The 22,500-nt window shown below is 40.3% G+C and overlaps 1 protein-coding gene and 1 long non-coding RNA gene across 2 annotated transcripts in view; both read left to right on the plus strand.

Moving 5' to 3' along the window:
- LOC138966346 (uncharacterized) overlaps nucleotides 1-852 on the plus strand; it is a 1,539-nt gene extending 687 nt beyond the window's left edge. The window contains exon 2 of the long non-coding RNA XR_011455676.1: nucleotides 26-852. This is a non-coding gene — a long non-coding RNA (uncharacterized lncRNA). The remainder of the gene's footprint in view (nucleotides 1-25) is intronic.
- The window catches only part of LOC138966091 (uncharacterized), a 123,319-nt gene that overhangs the window by 46,777 nt on the left and 54,042 nt on the right, over nucleotides 1-22,500 (plus strand). The gene's annotated exons all lie outside the window — the stretch shown is intronic.

Consider the following 22,500-nt stretch of genomic DNA (forward strand, 5'->3'; position numbering starts at 1 on the left):
AACTCGTTTGCTTTCATGTTTCAAGAGGTGAACGGCAGGAGGACTTGAGAGTTTCAATGGCTTACCGTAGGCTACGACGTCAGGACAAAGAAAAGAAGCGTTATCTCAACGTTGCGGATGCGAACAGAGAAATGACAGAATCAAGACAATCCTACGGAGGTTTACTGGGAAGTGAACAAGAAACATTCCTGCCTTTGGTCATCATGTCTCGAGTGTGAAATTTAGAACGCTGTACAAATAAAATAAAACAGTGAGCAACTGAAAACAAAGCGTACGTTTCTGTAATGTTTCGGTAATGAGTCGTTGCTGTTTGGAAGCTTTACATTTGTTTTGTTTTTAATATATATTACTGTATTGTTGTTGTGCCCGCTATAACTGCGTTGATGACGATATTCTGTCAAAACCACTGCCTTTACTTGCCAGATAAGTTACACAACAAATGTGATTAGCATTTCAATTGCATTTTACTGATGAATTTGATAATTACGCATATGCATATTGCTAATGTACAGCTTGACAGCATTGCCCTTTGCTTTATTTGCGCACGTCTTGCCGCCAGCATGGGTTGAAAAGTCCATTGATGTGCTGTGTTTTGTTATTGTTATTACATTCACAGTAAAAAATGACAAAACAAAGCATATTTATAGACTTCTAACAACCATCTATGGGCTAACAAGACTGTGCAGATCGAGTACATGAATAGAGCCGTCATTCTATCCGAATCAGTGGTATTGGTATATTTCCTGCAACTTATTGGCATTTTGCTGGCAATGGTAAAGACAGAAATATGGCATTTTGCCGGGCCAGTTGTGGCCCGGTAATTTCAGCAGGTAAAGGGCCATTAACGGAAAATATATGGAAAAAAGTTTTTTTTTATATGGAACTAAAAACCTGCAAAATGCTGGCAAAATGCTGGCGAAATGCTGGCAAAATGCTGGGTTTTTGATGGCAAGCCATCAATAAGCCATCAAATAAATGATGGGTTTTTGCTGGCAAAATTCTGGCAAAATGATGGCAAAATGATGGCAAGCCATCAAAAAGCCATCAAATAAATGATGGGTTTTTGCTGGCAAAATGATGGCAAAATGATGGCAAAATGATGGCAAGCCATCAAAAAGCCATCAAATAAATGATGGGTTTTTGCTGGCAAATTGCTGGCAAATTGCTGGAAAAATGATGGCAAGCCATCAAAAAGCCAGCAAATAAATGATGGGTTTTTGCTGGCAAAGTGCTGGCTTGCCAGTGATGGCCCATCAATTTGCCAATGTGCATACGGGTAATATGCCAGCATTGGGCCATAGGTGGGCCTTTGATGGCAGTAGTTCTGGCAACTGGCATTGCCATCAAAACGCCAGCAGTGGCCCAGTTCTGGCATGTTTATTGGGTACCTGCTATCTCCATCAATTGTTGATTTTTTGGGGGTTACTATTTACTTGTTTTATGTTTTTGACATGATCTGTTTGTCTTCCTCTCGATTTGTTGTTGTTGTTGTTGTTGTTGTTGTTGTTGTTGTTGTTGTTGTTGTTGTTTCTTCTCTGTTCTCTCTCTTGCTTTTCTTTTGTTACTAACTCCCTATATAGGGGTGTGTATAGGTTTCGGTCGATGTGTTTGTTTGTTTGTTTGTTTGTTTGTTTGTGTGTTTGTGTTCGCACATAGATCTCAAGAATGAACGGACCGATCGTCACCAAACTTGGTGAACAGGTTCTATACATTCCTGAGACGGTCCTTACAAAAATTGGGACCAGTCAAACACACGGTTAGGGAGTTATTGGTGGATTAAGATTCTACAAGGACTTATAGAGGGACATCTTAATGGTCAAAGGGAAATAACCATTCTCACTCAGTCACTGCCACCAACTGAGAAGGTTATTTCCCTTTGACGGGGGTGTTTTTCCTACCTCGGAGGAATTTCTTGTTCTACCTGTGTTCGGTCTTTAATTCCTCTCTTAGTCCTTCCTTTTCGTCTTTGTTTCTCTTTTCGTGTTCCTTTCTCTTTCTCCTCGATCATCGTCTTTTCTGTCCAAACATCTGCGTGTGTGGGGGACACTCTTCTTCCGTCGTTACTTCGCTGCTCGTTCTTCTTCCCTGTCATCTCTGTTCATGTTCTTCTCTCTCTACGACTCATCTTTCCTTCTCTTCTTTTTTATAACGTTTCTCTCTCCTTCTTCTCCTTTCTTTTTTAAAATTTCTCATGTTTCAGGGGCGGATCAGTTGCTTTGTAAGGGGGGGCACTTTGAATCGAAAGTGAATGTGATGGGCGCGAAGCGCCCGAATTTGCTAGGGGGGTCCGGGGGCATGCCCCCCCGGAAATTTGTTTTGCCCAAAGAAGCAAAATGGTGCCATCTGGTGCCATTTGAACTTAGAAATGGTCATAGAATCAGCATAGAAAAATCTTTTTTTTTCTTCTTCTTTTTTTTTTCGGGGGGGGGGCACGTGCCCCCTGTGCCCCCCCCCCCCCCCCCCTTCGTCCGCCCCTATATTTACTCTCTTTGTGTGCAAATCTACTTTAATTCATCTTCACCTTCCGTAGTCTTTGCTTCTACAAATCTCTCACCGCCACCACCCCCTCCGCACTCCCCCCCCCCCCCCCCCTCTGTCTCTCTCTCTCTCTTTCTCTCTCTCTCTCTCTCTCTCTCTCTCTCTCTCTCTCTCTCTCTCTCTCTCTCCCTCTCTTCTTTTCTTCCTCTCTACGACTCATACGACTCACCTCTCCTTCTTCCAATACCCTGTGACTTTCGCTCCTGCTTCTTAATTGCTCTCATCTCTTTCCAGTTTCTCTTCCTCATCTCTTCAATTATCTTATCCTGCGGGTTCTATTCTATCATGAGCTGAACCTCCGTGTCAACACTCTATCTCTGTCTCTGTCTGTTTAATTTGTATGTCTGTCTGTCTGTCTGTCTGTCTGTCTCTTTCTCTGTCTCTGTCTCTGTCTCTGTCTCTCTCTCTCTCTCTCTCTCTCTCTCTCTCTCTCTCTCTCTCTCTCTCTCTCTCTCTGTCTCCCCTCATTACGGTAACTGGGTGGTGTGAGAAGTGCAGGCTGCAGCCTGGGGCGGTGACAGACTGTGTGACAGTAAGTGGAAATGTGCTCGTGCACCCAAAGCTCCACAGACATAGGTCCCCAAGGCATTTCGTGTCTGTGTGTGCGCTCTCCCACAACCCACGCTGTGCCGTGCTCTGTCGAATGGACAACTTAGGTCTGATTTGTCTGGAGATACTTTCGAGTTGTTTGTTGTTGAGGGTGTGTGTGTGTGTGTGTGTGTGTGTGTGTGTGTGTTTAATTTCCTTGAGTTTGTTTTGCATTGCGTTGGTTTTGAATGGTTCGAGTTTGTTTTGGTTTACATTTTTGAATGGTTTAGTTATAGTTTGTTTTGGTTTATATATTTTGGACTGGTTCGAGATTATTTTATAGTTGATATTTATTTTGTACCCGTTTGCTTTGATTGTGTGCAATAAGATTTGTTTAAGATTGCCTGTGTTTGGTTTGCCAGTTTGGAGTGACGACAGTTTGCTTGCCTTGGTGTATTTTGAATTGAACTGATTTGTCAAGAGGCAGTTCGATTTGTTTCTAGTTAGTTTGCGTTTGCTTTGGTTAAGTTTGGTTTGAGTTTGGTTTGTTTCAATTAATCCGGACTGCAGTGGTCTGGGAGTTCTTTGGGGACAACTTGACTTACTTTCAGATTATTAGTATTTGCTTTGCTTTGCTTTGCTTTGGGGTGGTTTAAGTTTGGTTTGGTTTTGAACCAGTTTGACGTGTTTTCAGATTGTGTAGGATGGGATGGGTTTGATATGGACAGGCTTTGCAGTACGTTGAAAAATGCGCAAGTTTGTGCATGTGCCTGATTTTTCTGGTCTCAATTGTCTGGAGACAGTTCCATTTGTTTTGGTTATTTGAGCGCGCTTGTATTGCAGTTTGGTTGAATTTCAGTTTACTTTGGATTTGTTTTGTTTGGACTCGTTAGAGCGTGTTTTGCATTGGTAAATTATGTAATGGTTAGATTTGTGAGTCGGTGGTGGTGGTGGGGGTATACGATGGAATTTTTCGTTAATTATCTCATTTGAATAAATACAGGTGTGTGATTTTATTTTTACCATATTGTTTGTGTTTTATTTGGTTTAGATTGTAAACCGTTTGTTTGGACCGATGGTATGCTATGATTTGTCGCGGCGTGATGAAGCTTTATTTCCTCTCATGCTAGTTATTGTTTGTACTCCCCTTGAGACCGTGTGGATTCATTATGTGCATGCTTGCCAAACATGTCATTTGGCACACCTCACTAACACGATCTCAAACACATATCCCAACAACAATCACCTCTCTTTTTACCAGCTGAGACAAACAAAAGGTCAGATACCTAGGCTGCAGCTGGTTGACACAAACCGATCCTCCACAAGATAATCAGGGGACAGGCTAGTGATTAGAAGGATCTGTGGTGCTACCGAATTAGTGCCGAGAAAGGTCCAACGTCCATTTGGCGACGTAGTACAGGCAAATTATCTCCCCATTGATCGATCGTAACCTGGTCTGCAGAGGCTGCTTCCTGTTAGTGGAGGTTGAAAAAAAAACGAAGAGGAGGAGGAGGCGGAGGGGGAAGCAGAGGAGAGGGGTAAAGAGTTGGAAGAGATTGTTGAATGTTGTTGAATGTTTCTGCTGTTTCTTTTTACATTTAGTCAAGTTTTGACTAAATGTTTTAACATAGAGGGGGAATCGAGACGAGGGTCGTGGTGTACGTGTGTGTGTGTGTGTGTGTGTGTGTGTGTGTGTGTGTGTGTGTGTGTGTGTGTGTGTGTGTGTGTGTGTCTGTGCGTGTGTGTGTGTAGAGCGATTCAGAGTAAACTTCTGGAGCGATCTTTATGAAATTTTACATGATAGTTCCTGTGTATAATATCCCCAGATGTTTTTTTCATTTTTTTCGATAAATGTCTTTTATGACGTCATATCCGGCTTTTTGTCAAAGTTGAGGCGGCACTGTCACACCCTCAATTTTCAATCAAATTGATTGAAATTTTGGCCAAGCAATCTTCGATGAAGGCTGGACTTCAGTATTGCATTTCAGCATGGAGGCTAAGAAATTAATTAATGACTTTGGTCATTAAAAATCTGAAAATTGTAATTAAAATTATTTTTTTATAAAACGATCCAAAATTACTTTTATTTTATTCTTCATCATGTTCTGATTCCAAAAACATATAAATATGTTATATTCGGATTAAAAACAAACTCTGAAAATTAAAAATATAAAAATTATGATTAAAATTAAATTTCCGAAATCGTTTTAAAAACTATTTCATCTTATTCCTTGTCGGTTCCTGATTCCAAAAACATATAGATATGATATGTTTGGATTAAAAACACGTTCAGAGAGTTAAAAAGAATAGAGATATAGAAAAGCGTGCTATCCTCCTCAGCGCAACCGCTACCGCGCTTTTCTGGATTGTTAATTTCACTGCCTTTGCCACGAGCGGTGGACAGACGATGCTACGAGTGTACGGTCTTCTTCTTCTTCTTCTTCTTCTTCTTCTTCTGCTGCTACAGCTGTTGCTGCTGTTTCTGCTGCTGCTGCTGTTTCGTCGATGAAACGTTGAACTGTGTAATATGACTTCAGGATTCAGACAATGATGACCTTCATTCGCAGACTTTCTTCAGATTAGTTTACGATAAGATTTGAAATTACGACAATAAGGAAGTAATAAGAGATTGTAACGCATTACACAAAAACTATATTTAAATCCAAGCAGGAATGAAGAAGAAAAATGAAAATGGCGGTGTTTGTTAGAGTGAGTCAGGGGGATTACGACGCAATGTTTTAGAAAGTAGTTTGATGAAGAAAAGAAAAAAAGACAAGAAAATCCGGTCAAGTTGGCTCTGGGAAAAAACAAAGACTCACAAACCATAGATAATAAAAATGTCTTGCGTACACTGTCATCCAAAGCTAATATATTAAGCAAATCATGCGAAACTAATTTTTAAAAAAAATAACAACAAGAAAAATCAAAGAAACGGCTGAATCCCCCTTCAGCACAGCAGCGCTGCCTCGTTCGCGGTCTCTGAGCGAAACCACAAACGACTCGCGTGAGGAAACAAATTTCATCCCACGCGTTGCGACAAGGCGTAAAACAACGGTCGAACGTTGATCTTGTGGCAGCCCTCTACACTATCAGCAGCCGCGAGGGCAACCATTGCTCCCATTTTCGCCCCCATCTCAACACTTCCATCCGGGGCTTCGACAAGGCAATTAATGGCGGCCCGGGCCCGTAAAAGTTGGGCAACGAGACTGTAATTACCGCAGTCGGCGCAGACAGCTTCCCACTGCGTATCGATGGAGGATTAACATGCAAAAGAAAACAGGTGCTGGTTGTTGGAGATGGGGTAAGATGTAGATCGGTTCATACGCCACAGAAGAGCCTGTTGTTATGCGCCCTGCTCAACATTTAGGGACAAGAGATTTTGGTTGGTAAGACATTATTTTATGGTTTCTATTTCAAAGAAAGTGGCAGGTCTTAGCAAACAAAAAGACAGAAAAGACAAAATGGAAATCGATGAATTAAACATCTCTGACAAACTAATTTATACAAAAACCGCTTCTTTTGTTTTCAAAGAAAATGGTAATAAATAACGAGATAAACTTTTGCAAATCAATAATGAAATATAATCGATTAGAATCGATTTACCGGCACGGGTTGCAATAAAAAATAGATACCTTTTGTTACATTTCAAGTACTGATTTCTCCAAGAAACTAAAACACATAAAAGCATGTTCTTATCTCGCACACGATCTTCATAGCAAAACAAAGACTCCCTGACCTCCGAGGAGCGTGCGAAGGAAATCTCGCTTCCGTGGCGAAGCTGAGTGTCACACGAAACGAGCTCCATCTTATCTTACCCGACCTGTGCTCGACTCACTGGAGTGTGTGTGGACAGGCTGGAGAGGCCAACACTTTGCTCTGCACGTGATGTACGGGATTGTCCGTGCCTCGTCATAATCAGGGCTCTCTTCTTTCGCCCCAATGTCAAGCCCAGGTCTGCTAAGATGGGATCGTTGTGATCGTCCTGGTTTTGAGTGGGAGTCAAGCAAGAGGTTACGTGTCGGTGGTCAGCTTAGCTTGCTTTCGTTATTCCTCTCTTGCTTTGGCCTAGGCTTAGTCTTGGTCAACCTTGATTAGTGACAAGGGTCAGAAATCGACGTCGTCATGGAATTTTGGCGTAACTCATTTTAGACAGCTTTCCAGCAGAAAGCTAAAACTGATTATATTTTATAAGGAGTGTTTATATCTGTACCTGGTATGGACAGAAAGATAACCCCCCAAAAAGTGACATCATAATTATATTGTTTATTGTATTTTAGAGGATGTTTCTCATTGAAAATGATTTACTTAGTCTAAAGCACAAAAACAAGAATCGAGTTACGCCCAAATTCCAGGAAGACGATAAAATACAACACGACCGGAAGGAGAGAAGGCGCGAGCCTATGAGGTTGATAATAATGAGAAAATCCCTGTGACCTCAGTGTATGATTATGATCTTGATTTGATCACGTCAAGGTCGACGGCTTGGTCAGCCTTGACTGGCGCGAGCATTCAATCACTTAGACTGTGGTGTGAGCTTACTCTTTCAACCCACCAAGGCTTCCATGGTAACCCCTTATGTTGTCTGCATGCGCAGAACTGTTCCAGAAAATTGCAAAAAAAACCCGCGGTTGGACAAAAAATAAATACCAAACACCTGGATGTCTGACATGACTTGGAAGACCTTGGCAACCAAAACTCCCCAGAAGACGCCATTGACTCAAATTGCTCACGAAAGCCAGCTAACCCCCTCACGTAGATATGCACTAAGTTCAAGTGTACTTTTAACTCAAACTGCTATCAATCATGCGATTGTCTTCCCGATTTTGGCTACCCCTGCCCGGCCACCCACCATCATCCCCAGTTTCTTAGAATGATTCATACGAGTGTCAGAAATACAGAAATGGTTCATCAATCTGCAGTGTCCTGGTTTGCCTTGGGTTCACCCTGCACAAGATCATCTTATCTCTTTTTCTATGCATGTGCTCGGCATGCAAATGCTATATTCTTGGAACAAAGTTTTCTGGTACATGTAACTTGTTTCCACTTGTGTCTATCCTCCCCACACTCCCTCCCCCACCCCCCACCCCCCAACACACACACACACACACACACACACACACACACACACACACTTTTGTTGTTGCTGTAGGGGACAGAAGGTCAACTTGCAATATGCTCGGAATATGCAAATACATCTTTCGCTAATCGTGCTGACAAAAACGAAGACATTTCAAATAGAAGAGGAACAAATAGTTTGAACGGGAAGGGGTCGAGAAGAGTTTCATGCAACATGTTCATGTAGGATATGCAGATACTTCTTTCGATGATCGATAAACTCGCGTTGAAAGAAATCAAACACAAACATTTTCAACGCCCAAGACAAGTAGAAAAATATGTTTGGCAGACAAAATAACCCTGCAGCCTTCGAACTGCAGATGCTTCACTGGCTAACCATGACTGACACACGACTATACATTTCTTGCCCGCCTACCAGCAAAACTTGTTTGCCCTTTCATGTCAGTTGAAACGACTCCTACGAAAGGTTTTCTCGTGGGAGATATAGATGGCCAAGTGCTATGATGTCTGGCTATCTATCAATTCGTTGCATGCATATTCCTCGCCATGAAAGCTCTGGTGCAGAAGTTTGAGATTTCCGACTTCGGATATTGGTTGAAAGGGCTGCAGCTCTGACATAAGGTTTTATGTGGCAACAAAAAAACAAATGTGCGTGGTGGGAATTTGATGGTGGTAGAAAAGGAACGTCAGTGAAGGGAATTAAGCCGTCTTTTTGTCCTTGTTGACAAAATAGGATATTTGCGACTGGGGCGTAACCTAATATACTGCAATGTCTCTGTCTCTCTGTCTCTGTCTCTGTCTCGCTCTGTCTCTCTCTCTGTCTCTCTGTCTCTGTCTCTGTCTCTCTGTCTCTCTCTCTCTCTGTCTCTCTCTCTTTCTCTATCTCTCTCTCTCTCTCTCTGTCTCTATCTCTCTGTCTCTCTGTCTCTCTGTCTCTCTCTCTCGCTCTCTGTAAAATAAAGTTAATTAATTCGTTCGTTCATTCTCTCTCTCTCTCTCTCTCTCTCTCTCTCTCTCTCTCTCTCTCTCTCTCTCTCTCTCTTTTTTTTCCCTCTCCTTCTCTCTCTACTTCTGTCTCTCTTTTTCTTTTTCTCTCTCTTTATCTGAAGTCTTCCAAAGATGATGCGAAAGAAGCTCCGTTGTTTGACACACTTTCAGCCTGAGAGTAAGAAAGGACAACTTAAATCTAAATTCAATCAATCAATCAATATGAGGCTTATATCGCGCGTATTCCGTGGGTACAGTTCTAAGCGCAGGGATTTTTATTTCATTTTTTTAATATTTTTTTTTATGCAATTTATATCGCGCACATATTCAAGGCACAGGGCTTTTAAGATTCAGGAACAATAGATTTCAGAAAATAGTGTGCCAGAGCAAAGGAGGCAAGAAAATGCTGCTGGCTGAAAGGACGATTGTTTGCTTGTGTTTGACTGCGTAATGCTTGAAACTAGAACGTATGACGTGATACCATTTGCAGCAGAAACAGCGTCGGAGGACATGAGACGGAACATGCTTTCCCTTCGGCGAGGGCAGCAAGTGAACTGGGCTCGCTTCAAAGAAGAAATTGAGCAACTTCTCAAAGACTTGCATGACTATGTGCGTGTTATACAAACATTCCTCGAGACTGGAGAAAGGCTGTAAATGTCTTTGAGTTGTGTCGACTAAAAAGCAGCAACGTTATCCGGCAACGCGATCGATCACATTGACATTGGTTTCAGACTAAAGACACTTTCGACTTGAATGTGGACAACTGGATAATAAATCCGGGTTTAGTTTTCCTCCCGTTTTTGTGCCGTACCTTCGTCGCGCGTGATATTATGTAATACCCCAATTGCAAGGGGCCGATGGTCTATAACAATTAAACTTTTGTATTCGTATTCTCTCTCTCTCTCTCTCTCTCTCTCTCTCTCTCTCTCTCTCTCTCTCTCTCTCTCTCTCTCTCTCTCTCTCTCTCTCTCTCTCTCTCGGCTATCGCTCTTTATCTATCTCTCACACTCTCTCTTTCTGCCCCTCTCTCTCTCTCTCTCTCTCTCTCTCTTTCTGCCCCTCACTCTCTCTCTCTCTCTCTCTCTTTCTCTCTCTCTCTCACACACACTCTCTCTTTCTGCCTCTCTCTCTCTCTCTCTCTCTCTCTCTCTCTCTCTCTCTCTCTCTCTCTCTCTCTCTCTCTCTCTCTCTCTCTTTCTCTCTCTCCCTTGTAAAATAACATTCCCGAGTAAAGCTTAGGACTTGTAATCGATCAACACATCTTGTTAACAAGATGAGATGGACTACAAGGTTTAAAGCCCACCCAATGCTCATGTGTACGTCATTTCCTGTGACGCAGTTACCATGACAAAATGGAGGGAAGCAGATTATGAAAGTCTTGTCTTGTTCCTGTGTTGTTGTTGTTGTTGTTCTGTTATTTACTGTGGTCATAGCAAGGTTTTATCGACCACCCCACTCTGTCACATTAAAGCTGAACAGGATATCTGAGTTTAATATAAATTGCGATATGCATGTGATTTATATCAGCAGAAAGATTGTTACAAATTGCTTTTAGCTTCCACGTGATGTGTATCACTAACGACATTCATACAAAGTACGCTGCAACAAAGATACGTTCATGGAAAGTGTTATCATTGACTACACAAAGCATGTACCAAAACCTCGATCTATCGCGTCGGTCTTTGAACTGTACAAATGATATACACAACAGACAAACACTAACGATGAAAAGATGAACTCTTAGCTTGGGTTGTTGGGTGTGCTCCGTCAAAGATGGCACGAAGAAACGAATCTTGATCGTGTTCTTCAAAGATCAATAGATTGATCTTGTAGTAGATGTTTTGCTTTGTCAATAATTAAACGTCCCATAAACTAACTTTTGCTGTCCTTCTGTTCTTGGTTTTAGACCGTTCGAGGTCTCTCTTTTTTGTTACAGTCCAGTTGAGTGCATAGACTTGCAATTAATATCACACTCTAAACTGAAGTGTTCTACTTTTGAACACGCTTTCTGTTATCAGTTTGAACCTTATAAGATGTTTGATGGGTTGTTGACAGACCAGCTTTTTTGTCTGTCCGAGGGGGAGCATATCGTCTTTTGTTTCATATTTATTGACCAAGGCCGAAGGCCGCGGTCAATAAATATGAAACAAAAGTCGATATGCCCCCCGAGGACCGACAAAAAAGCTGGTCTGTCAACAAACCATCAAACATCGTTTTTGTCATCATTTTGGTAGTGAGAAAACAAGTGCACAATCAACCCAGGGAGCCATGCTTTGAAACACGGGTCCCGTGCTGATAACCACTGGCAATCAAAGATGGCGTGTGAAAGCAATTTTCTGTGTTTTTGAGTTCATTAAATGAGTTGGGATGAATATGTCAGGTTTGAGGATGCACAGTTCTGTAGGTTCATCTCGGTATTCCATCCCCTCGGCTTTCTGTTGTAAATATTAAGCTGAGCACGGCGATCAAATGTGGAAGCTACGTTTGGTCAAAGGTCACAGAAGATTTGCGTCGTGCAGCGAAGGAAAGAATCGCGATCTTGTTTCCGACTCGGTACCTCTTCGTTTTTCATTAGACCTGTCATTCTGCTTGCTCGGTTTTGTTAGATGTTTGCATATCGTGTTGCTATTTTCTTTGTTTTTATTATTATTTCTTACTTGTGCTTCGTTTATCGATACAACGTCTTGTGCACCGGTCAAAATGTGTGTGCCAGGTGTCGTTTTACTTGAACTTGACGTTCGTGTTTCTCCGAACGTCTGTGTATCGAAACACAGATACACGCACTCCATGACTTTGTAAGAAGACATAACATATCGGTAGGTTTCATTTGTTTGTGACGAATTTATTGAAGTAGTTTTGTTTTTTTGTTTACTTTTGCCAGTTTGCCAGTTGGTTTTTGGAACTTTGCACAGCAGTGTCTTGTCGTCTGTTTAGGTTTGGGGAAACGCCAATGAAAAGAGCCGAAGAATCCTCGAGCGTTTCTATTGGGTTTGCTTTTGATTATCCATGTAATAGGGCTTCCTGCAACCATGGTAACCGGGGATTTATTCCCCGGGGAACATGAGATTTATTTCCCAGGTGCTTGTGAATGAAAACTCGTGAAAATGATGACAAAGTGTGATGTACTCGTAGTAGAAGAAACGGTAGCACATGGTAAACACTAGTGTTTTACACAAGTGAAAAAAGTCATTTGACCACAAGTGTTAACATTTTGCTGGTAGAAAAGTGCGCACGGAAAAGATCCTGTAATCCATGTCAGAGTTCGGTGGGTTATAGAAACACAAAAATACCCAGCATGCTGCCTCCGAAAGCGGCGTATGGCTGCCTAAATGGCGGGGTAAAAACGGTCATACACGTACAATTCCACTCGTGCAAAAACACGAGTGTACGTGGGAGTTTCAGCCCACGAACGCAGACGAAGAAGAAGAAGCTAGTAAAAATATGTACTGTGTCAAACTGTGTAATTGACGTGTTCAAAAGTGGAACACCTAAATTTGGAGTGCAGAGTGCACTGCACTGCACTGCAACAAACAGCGAATCCGACGGAATGCAATGTCATACCGTAAAGTTCAATAATACAATGCTGTTCTAGAGGCTATAATGCGTAGTACAAATCAACGCAATACAGCACAACGCACACAACAATGCAATGTATTGCAAAAGAGTGCAATGCAACAAACACATGACAGTTTGGAGCACCTTCATACTTCGTTTGTCGTATGTGTCTGGTACTTCTTCGTTTGTCGTATGTGTCTGGTACTTCTTCGTTTGTCGTATGTGTCTGGTACTTCTTCGTTTGTCGTATGTGTCTGGTACTTCTTCGTTTGTCGTATGTGTCTGGTACTTTTTAGTTTGTCGTATGTGTCTGGTACTTCTTCGTTTGTCGTATGTGTCTGGTACTTCTTCGTTTGTCGTATGTGTCTGGTACTTCTTCGTTTGTCGTATGTGTCTGGTACTTCTTCGTTTGTCGTATGTGTCTGGTACTTTTTAGTTTGTCGTATGTGTCTGGTACTTCTTCGTTTGTCGTATGTGTCTGGTACTTCTTCGTTTGTCGTATGTGTCTGGTACTTCTTCGTTTGTCGTATGTGTCTGGTACTTCTTAGTTTGTCGTATGTGTCTGGTACTTCTTCGTTTGTCGTATGTGTCTGGTACTTCTTCGTTTGTCGTATGTGTCTGGTACTTCTTCGTTTGTCGTATGTGTCTGGTACTTCTTAGTTTGTTGTATGTGTCTGGTACTTCTTCGTTTGTCGTATGTGTCTGGTACTTCTTCGTTTGTCGTATGTATCTGGTACTTCTTCGTTTGTCGTATTATTTTCTCTTCAAACCTTTTGGGTTAGGGCTTGTAGTTTACGGTAAATCGCTATTGCGTGTTTGGTTCTGCCTTCGCTAAATCATGCAAACATTGAATCTCACTGCATAATTTGTAAAGGCAACACTCCCAACGATATGTATGAGTATGCATGAGTATACAATGCAGAAATTTAAAAATGTACCCAAAGAACTGTCTTTTAGTAATAATTTCCAAAGGTTCAAATGCCTTATCTTTCTTTCTTTCTTTCTTTACTTGGGGTTTAACGTCGTTTTCAACCACGAAGGTTATATCGCGACGGGGAAAGGGGGGAGATGGGATAGAGCCACTTGTCAATTGTTTCTTGTTCACAAAAGAAATGCCTTATAAATCACAAATGCCTTATAAATCACAAACGTTGACAGAAGTCAAAGAAGTGGCTACTATGAGCTTCGATCGCGTTGTGTCGTATTTTTCTTTCTTTCTTTCTTTCTTTCGTTCTTTCTCTTTCTTTTTCCCGTTCTTTCGATCTTTCCTCCTTTCTATCTTTCTTTCTTTCCTCCTTTCTTTCTTTTGATCTTTCCTCCTTTCTTTCTTTCTTTCTTTCCTCCTTTCGTTCTTTCTTTCTTTCCTCCTTTCTATCTTTCTTTCTTTCCTCCTTTCTTTCTTTCTTTCTTTTCTCCTTTCTTTCTTTTGATCTTTCCTCCTTTCTATCTTTCTTTCCTCCTTTCTTTCTTTCTTTTTTTCTTTTTTCGTTCTTTCTTTCTTTCCTCCTTTCTATCTTTCTTTCTTTCCTCCTTTCTTTCTTTTGATCTTTCCTCCTTTCTTTCTTTCTTTCTTTCCTCCTTTCTATCTTTCTTTCTTTTCTCCTTTCTTTCTTTTGATCTTTCCTCCTTTCTATCTTTCTTTCCTCCTTTCTTTCTTTCTTTTTTTCTTTTTTCGTTCTTTTCTATCTTTCTATTACTTTTTGTTCTTTTTCCTTTACCATCAGCACATATTTGTGTGTGAGGTGTACCACAGATCTTGAGTACACAATTGTATTGATTTTTTGTATTCCGTGGGATTGGCTGTGAATATTATCTTCTTCGGTACAGTTTTGCACTAACTGACACCGCTCATGTTACAATGCGCTATTCTAGTGGTCGGCCGACGCATCAGAATCTATTTTCAAACCTTTACGATGCATAACAGGAAGGGGCGGATACCACAATGTCTGATTTAAGACTGGTTCGTTTATGGCGTTGACAATGGGAAGGAAACAAAGAGGGCAAGAGTAAAGCGGCAATACCGCAGACGAAAATAAAAATAAAAAGATAATTCGCCCACACTGCTGTTTTGGATGCGTGGAAGGTAATTTATCATTCAAAAACATCCTAACAAAAAACGGACTTTTATTTCTGGATGTATTGGTCAATGACTTCTGCAAAATGAGAAGGTCGCTTTGTAGATTCTGTTAATAAAATAATGAAGCCAGCTATTGATGCGAAGGATTCTAAAGCATAGAAAGAAAGTTAATATAACTAATGATCTGGACCACTTTGCTGTTGGTATTCACTGACTTCAGATAGCTTACAAGAACAAACTGACAGAGCTTTTTTGTTGCAAACAAGTTTGCAAATCATGCCTGGTTTTGCGACATTCCTAATTAGTATAACGGTTTCAAAAACCTATGCAGGGTTAAAATAAATGGCAAAAGATTGAGAATCACAACCACATAAGGCAAGGCGCGAATAAGTTTTAAGTAATTAAGAGACGTATGCGCTCTGAATATATCCGATATGTGCAACAATAGTGAGAGTTTTGCGGAACTTATAATGACAGTAGATTGGTTTTATTTATCTATTTTGTTGTTGTTGTTGGTTGAAAGGAGATTTTTTTCCTGCATGCTTCTAAGAAAACATGCACCTAGAAATGAATGTATGTAACTTGTAATTAAAAAGAACACGATTCAAACTTATCAAATACCGGCACGGTTGGCCTAGTGGTAAGGCGTCCGCCCCGTGATCGGGAGGTCGTGGGTTCGAACCCCGGCCGGGTCATACCTAAGACTTTAAAATTGGCAATCTAGTGGCTGCTCCGCCTGGCGTCTGGCATTATGGGGTTAGTGCTAGGACTGGTTGGTCCGGTTTCAGAATAATGTGACTGGGTGAGACATGAAGCCTGTGCTGCGACTTCTGTCTTGTGTGTGGCGCACGTTATATGTCAAAGCAGCACCGCCCTGATATGGCCCTTCGTGGTCGGCTGGGCGTTAAGCAAACAAACAAACAAAAAAACAAACAAACTTATCAAATGCTCTTTGCATATCTCACTGTGTGTCAACCTGCTAAACCTCATCTGAATGACAGAAACACAATCAAGTTTAGCGGCAAAGCCAGCAATGATTAGAACTATCATGTTATGTAATAGCTATTCTGATAGACACGTGGGGGAATTCGGGGGCTGTGATTGGATGGTCTCACACATCCCTATTGCGATCATCCAAGGATAACGCTACGGAAGTTGGTAATTTTTTGCCGATATCCAAACGATATCGGCAATAACAAAGACGCATGGTTCCGATTTCTTCCACGTGCATAAAGTACACGCATACCTCGCCAGGTTTGTTTCTGTGACTAGTCGACAGAGAATGCCATTTGCTTTGTGTGTTGTTGTTTTTGTTGCTTACTGTTGGGGAAGGGCTCCTAATATGGACCGGCTCCTAATATGGACCACCTCCTGTTCTGACAAACTAACGGCGCTAGTTAATGCAATTTCATTCGCTGTATTCACCCTCTCTGGATAACTTGCACATGTCAAAACAGTTGCAGAAACACAAACCTCAAAACCTAAATTTGCCGCCTAAAACGGACTCGTTTCTGTCCACAGCCAAAGCGTTTGTCACACAAAAATTGCTTTATATGATAGCAAAGACCGTATTTGTTACATTTTAGCAGTTTTGACCCCGAGTTTCTACTGCAAACAAAAAATGATAGCAAAATCTCAAAGTATGTGTGAGTCCCCAAATATGGACCACTTTCAACAAATCGAAGAAATTAAAAGCTAAAGGCTATTTTCATCAATTCATTAAGAAGCTTGCTGAAAATAACCTATAACTAGCCCTCGAGATTTCCAAAAAATATAACAAACAGTCTTCTTTTCGTGGAAGTTGATAATTTTACTTATTTTCACTCTGTTTTTCATATGCTTCTTTAGTTTCCTGGTGTGCTTCAAATAATGCTCTTATCAACTCGAAACAGATAAATCTAAAGCATATTTTAATTAGTCTGACTTGCACACTAAGTTGTATGATGTTATTTTGAAGTATAGGGGGCTTTTTACAGTGAATCGTGAAGGCCGCTTCACAGGCCCATATTAGGAGCCTGGGCGCCTAATATGGACCATTTGTGATTTTTTTCTGTGTTTGAATTTTGCTGAATATCTATCAAAGCTAATTCACTCTAATTAGGCCTAACGATTAACCAAAGAGAGAAGAACTACCAAACACAAAATGAAACTTCTTCGCAAGAAAACAAGCTAGTTATTAGCATGAAACAAAAAGTGGTCCATATTAGGAGCCCTTCCCCTACATGATACGTGTAAAATCCAGTTCTTTAACAGGCAACAAACCTTGCAAAGTTCAAGAAGCTGCAATCTGAAGCGACCTATCTCTGATTCTAGCAGACGATCTTTCCAATGTGTCACATGGAACGTCAATTGTATAGTGCAATGTTGAAATGAAGTTACCGGTCTGAAACATTTAGTCGTTTCTTCTGAGACAATCCTTGTTCTCTTATCATCTACAGATTTACCGCAGTCTTCATCACGCGAATCCCCAACAGAAGTCAGACTTTCGAACATAGAAAATACGTAAGCAAGCATGATACGTCATGACGTCATATGATTCCTAGCATATTGACGTAATGCTAAACATCCGTTTATCTCGAGTCTTCTCCGAAATACATGTCCAATATTTAGACTCGAACAAGTATAACGCGACTCGTCTTCGACTCGTCGGCATTATACTTGTCTCGTCTAAGTTTCGGACCCTTTTGCTACGCTGAAAACACAATAGCTGTTAATAGCATGACGCACATCCGGGTTCTGAATCACGTGACTAAAAGGAAATTCTATATGACTCCTCCCTGAGAACATTAACTGCACCGCAAGGAAGATGCTGTAAATCAGAGTTTCTACTGATCTTCCCTACATTTATGTAAAAAAAAATGGAGCTATCATCCAGGTTTTGAACAACGTGACTGAAATGAATTGTAATATCACCCCGCCCTGAGAACACGAACAATGCATAAGGAAGAACACTTCTGGTTCGCTGCTTTTTTCTGCCCGAGTTGGCGCCTACCTGGAAATACTTTTTGCCGCCTCTCTGTTTTCTAATCGAAGATGCTTTCTGGCGTGCTCCTCGTTTGCAAATGTCGCTATTTGCGCGTGCTTCGTGTTTGTGAGGACTAAGCATAATTAAAATCAATAATCCACGAGAGGCAGTAATGGTTTTAGGGTCGAACTCGTAGCAGCGAACAAAACACCCTTGTGTCTTTTACTGTGAATACGTTATTCAATTGTTGTTATTTTTCTTTTATTTGCTTTTCTTCTTTCCCCATGATCTGTGCGCTGTGAAAAATATAAACTAAGTTCACAAACCAGCAAGGACAGTTTAAAGGCTTTGTCTCTGTTGGATTTGTATGCTGAGCAGAAAAAATAAGTTTTAACGGCCTTTTTTATTTTATTTAAAGGGTGTTCTTTAAATTAAGTGCGGGCTTAGTTCCTTGTTGGATTTACATGATGTACAACTGGTAAAAACAAAATGTTGAGTACCTTGATCCTTATGAATTTGTTTATTGTGCAGATGTTAATAACAAAGTATTAGATGGTCTTGTTCCTTAATGGATTTACATGTTGTTTAAATGGTAATAACGGAGAATGACCCAGCAAAGCTCTTTTTTCATGAGTGCAGGTTGCTGTTTTTGTTAAACAAAAGTTAAACACTTTTAGAAAACAAAAATAGAAAAAAATAAGCAGATTTAGCTTAAAGTCGCCATTAAACAAACCATGCATGGATATTGGTCTTGACACTTCAAATACGACTCTCTCTGTCCCCCTCTCTCTCTCTCTCTCTCTCTCTCTCTCTCTCTCTCTCTCTCTCTCTCTCTCTCTCTCTCTCTCTCTCTCTCTCTCTCTCTCTCTCCTGTCTCTCTCGCTCTCGCTCTCTCTCTCTCTGTCTTTCACTCCCTATCTCTCCCTCCCAACCCCTCTCTCTTTCACTCTCTCTTTCTCTCTGTGTGTCTATCTCACTCTCTCTCTCCTGTCTCTCTTTCTCTCTCTCCTTCTCTCTCTCTCTCATTCTCTCTCTCTCTCTCTCTCTCTCTCTCTCTAAGTTTCTTCCTCTCCCCCTTCCCCCCTAGCATTCTGTTCTTTTCTCTTTTCTTTGTCTTAACGTTATCTCATCTCTCTCTTCAAGCAACCGGTCACGTTATACACTGAATCATGTTCAATCCTATTAGTCCTCGAACTCTACATGCGGGCTATTTTCAAGATTGTGAAGAAGAAAAGAAGAAGAAAAGGAAAGAAAACTAGGAGAGAAAACGGAAAGAAAAATATTGATTTAATTGCTCGAGAGCGAATGAGCGATCGAATTTGATTCAGGGAGCGACGAGCTGGATCCAGAAAGAAGATTTACGTGTTGGAGGCCGGGTTTGCCATTCAAGTTTTCATCAACTGTTTACGTTCAGCTTTCTTCCCTCTCTTGTGGCTCTGTGTGTACTTTCCTTGTCTTTAAAGCTGCTTCAAATAGGTCGAAAAAGTTATTGAATTCAGCATTTGTTTGGAGTTTAAACATTTCTTCAAGTACTTTGTGCAGGAGAAAGACTTGGGGCTCCCAAAACGGTGTGTCCCTGTGTTTTATATATATATTTTTTTATATATGTGTTTTATTTTATTTTATGTGTTTAGCATGTATGCACTAGAAGCCAAACCAATTTTGTTCTTTTTACATTTAGTCAAGTTTTGACTAAATGTTTTAACGTAGAGGGGGGAATCGAGACGAGGGTCGTGGTGTATGTGTGTGTGTGTGTGTGTGTGTGTGTGTGTGTGTAGAGCGATTCAGAGTAAACTACTGGACCGATCTTTATGACATTTTTCATGAGAGTTCCTGGGTATGTCCTGGGTTCACAGCTGGTTACAGTAAACGTGTTCAAAAGTTGAACACTGCTAGCGATGCTTCAGTGTATTTGGTCTGTGTGTTTTGTTTTGTTTTCTGAATTAATGTACGTTGTTTTAATCTCGCTCTTTTTATCCCCCCCCCCCCTCTTCTCCTGCGTGTCCTCCTCCTTCTCATCGCTAACCTCCTCTCACTCCTCGTTTTCTTCCTCTTACTTCCATCAACCTAAACCTATAAGTCTGAAATTGGCGTTTGCCCTGTAATAAGAAACTAGTTCAAAAATAATCAAAAACATCAGTATTTCATACTGTAACACTTTTCCACCCCGTCAAACGTTTCCCCTCGTATCCCCCTCTCTATGTTTATGTTCCCCGTCACCTTCGCCTTTAACATGGTGCTGCGCCTTTGGATAGTACAGTGGAACAGCCCATTGAAGACATCCCTGTTCCAGACTGCCTCTCTTTCAAGACCCTGTTTTCTTTTTTGTTTTTTTTTAAATCTCAGTTGCATGCAGGCTGCTTCAACCCTTTCTTTTTTGCCTTTTTTTGTTTTTGTTTTTTGTTGTTGTTGGCGGGGAGCATCCTTCTTCATTGATTTTTACTTATTTTTTTTTTTTTTAAGTAATGTTTTTACTATAACATTAACATTACTATATCTAAATGTATTTTAAGCAACTTTTCTATATAACAATTCCCTCTCAAAAATGCATACAATATCCAGAGGGGAGCCATATCTATAAATACCAACACACATTTTGGCTATCACTATCAAATAATTCACATAACTTATTAGTGCCTTGGAACTTTGTGAATTTTCAAATACGCCCCCAAAAAACTTCCTTTACGGTAATTTTAATAATCATTTTATATTTCTTTATCCTCAACGCATTTCCAAATGGACATAATTTTCGGGCAAAAGTAAAAAAAATGTTTAATATAATCAATTTCGTTCTCACAGTGAGTACAGCAATTACTCACGGAAATGCCTATTTTATACAATAAAATATTTGTGGGGTAAATATTGTGCAATATTTTCCAATGCAACATTCGCAATCTTGTTTCAGTGGTTACTTTGTTTACCATTAACCATTGCTCTTTTCCCGGCCTGAAATCAAATTTATGTTCCCAAAATTTAACTACAACCGGCTCCACATATTTTTCCTTTATAATTAATTTGCGAAATTGACAAGGCTTACTCAGGTTCTTTAAATCGTTGAATCCACATACATTTCCATTTGCAGAGCGTAGTGTTGCTGCTTTAACTGCTGTACAAATCACCCTATATTCAAAGAATCTTGTGGGCTTACATCCAACCTTCTGCTGCATAATATTAAAGGGCACAATCTCATTACCAACATATACATCCTTTACTCGACAAACGCCTGCTTTAATCCAGTCGCTAAAAAACAGGGTTTGGCCGCAATAGATTATATCCTTGCTGTTCCATAAACACGTATCACTTAATAACATGTCTCCACCTACTGCTCTCTGAATCATGTCCTTATTTTTCAACCAACAAATTAAAACTTGTTTCCAAAATACATTTTTAATTAATCCCAATCCTTTAAAATTTTTTACCGTGGTGTTAGATTGGAAGCAACACAACCTTTCACAAAGCTTCGAAAACATATGTATCGGTATCTGTTTCCATCTTTCCTGCTTTTCGTTCAATAAATTTGCCGCCCAGGACAACAAACAAGAGGACTGCATATCAATGACATCAATCATTTTTAAACCCCCATCAGGAAACTCTTGACACATCACTTTTCTTTTAACTTTCTCAAATGCCTTAGTGTTTGAAAATCGTTTTTTCCAAATAAATCTGTAAAACATAGTATTTATCTCAGTCAATACCTTTTCGGGTATTACCAGTGCTTGCAACGGATAAATAATCTGCGATAACAAAAGAGATTTCACTATGCATATTTTCCCCATGATACTACAATTTCGTTTAAACCATTTTACAATGTTGCGTCGTATATTTTCAATACGGCTTGTCCAGTTTTCTTCAATCTCAGAGACCGATGAGGAGCTACTGAAATAAATTCCCAAAATCTTCACTTTTGTAGTCCACCTTAACCCGCACTCATTTTCATTACCATATTTATTACTGCCCAAGGCCATGATTTCAGTTTTTTGTCTATTCATTGCCAAACCAGAGAATTTGGAAAAATAGGTAACAAGGGTTAATGCGTTTTTTAACTCATCCATATCGTTCAGAAATAGGGTCACATCATCAGCATATAATAATATCTTAAAGAACATATCATAATTATCATTAGTTTCTTTTGGCAGAGGCAGACCCTTAATTGAACCATCATTTCGAATTTTCAAGGCCAACAATTCTAATGCAAGGATGAAGGCCATCGGTGAAAAAGAACAGCCCTGTCTGATACCTGCGTTCAATTCAATACATTCCGATAACCAGCCCATAAAATGATACAACTTTCCGATTTATACAAAAAAATCTCTACCCATCTTACAAAGACGGCACCAAAATTACATCGTTTAAATGCATACACAATATACTCTTTGGAAATCGTGTCAAATGCAGCTTGATAGTCCAGTGCTACAAGGAACCCAGGTTTATTATATTCGTTTAGATACGACACTAAATCGTCTATTTGCCGGATCGCTAAACTAATGGTTCGACCCTTCAAAAAACCATACTGATCTTCAACAATAATATCTAAAATAACTTTAGATAGGCAAACTGAAATAGTCTTCGCCAATATTTTATAATCAGTGTTTAATAGTGAAATTGGTCGCCAATTATTAAGGTCGTCCCTCGGTAACTGTTTACCCTAATGAATTAATATCATTATTGCCCGTTTTTGTGTGACGGTTAATTCTCCCTTTAAAAAAGATGCATGAAAGGAATTCAATACCATGTGTTTTATTTTACACCAGAAGAACTTCATAAAGGAGGTTGT

Source organism: Littorina saxatilis, linkage group LG5, assembly GCF_037325665.1.
Source record: "Littorina saxatilis isolate snail1 linkage group LG5, US_GU_Lsax_2.0, whole genome shotgun sequence".
Taxonomy (NCBI): Eukaryota; Metazoa; Mollusca; class Gastropoda; order Littorinimorpha; family Littorinidae; genus Littorina; species Littorina saxatilis.